The following is a 925-nucleotide window of genomic DNA, read 5'->3' as shown; positions in this document are numbered from 1 at the left end:
CTCGGTGGCTCAGGCTGTAATTTTGCGCCTTGGGAGGCTGAGGTGAGTGGATTGCCTGAGCCCGTGGGTTCGAGACCCGCCTGGGCAACTTGGCGAGACCTCATCTCTACAATAAATCAAAATGAGCCGGGTGTGGTAGTGCACGTCTATAGTTCCAGCTACTTGGAAGGCTGAGGCGGAAGGATCGCTGGAGCCCAGCAGGTCGTGGCTGCTGTGGCCCGGAGCGGCCCCTGCACTCTAGTCTGGGTGACAGAGTGAGACTCCAACTCAAAAAAAAAAAAAACTCTTTATATGTATATACAAATATACAACATCATTAGTCATTAGAAAAATATATCTTAAAACCACAGTAAGTTAATATTTTATATCTTCTAGTTTAGGAAGGATTAAAATTTAATAATTGGGCAACATCAAGTGTTAGTGAGGATAAAAAGAAGCAGAAATTCTTGTGCACTGTGTGAGTGTAAACCAGTACAAACACTTTGGAAAACCATTCGGCATTCTCTGGCAAAGATAATCTACACCCTAGAAAAATACCTGCACATGGACACCAGAATATACTTATACAAGAACGTTTTGGGTAGTATTGTTGTAACAGGAAAAAAAAAACTGGAAATAATTAAAATACTCATTGACAGGAGATTGAATAAATTGTGGATAGCCATACAATAGAATACTACACAACAATGAAAAATAAATTAAATATAGCTACATGTAATAATATAGTTGAATTTCTCAAACGTTAAGCAAGTTATAGAATGATACCACTGATATAAATTTCAAAACCAAACATAAGGAAATAGCTTGTAGGATAGAATTATAAAGATGAGAATGAAAAAATTAAAAAGTCACTCAAAATAGTAGTTGTAACGTTTGGAGATACCGAAAGAGGCACAGGACAAAGGGCCGGTATAAACCAAGCGTT

The sequence above is a fragment of the Carlito syrichta genome, unplaced genomic scaffold, assembly GCF_000164805.1.
Source record: "Carlito syrichta isolate Samal-C Ts95f unplaced genomic scaffold, Tarsius_syrichta-2.0.1 Scaffold307669, whole genome shotgun sequence".
Classification (NCBI taxonomy): Eukaryota; Metazoa; Chordata; class Mammalia; order Primates; family Tarsiidae; genus Carlito; species Carlito syrichta.
The sequence above is the reverse complement of the archived record's forward strand: the minus strand, read 5'-3'. Positions refer to the sequence as shown.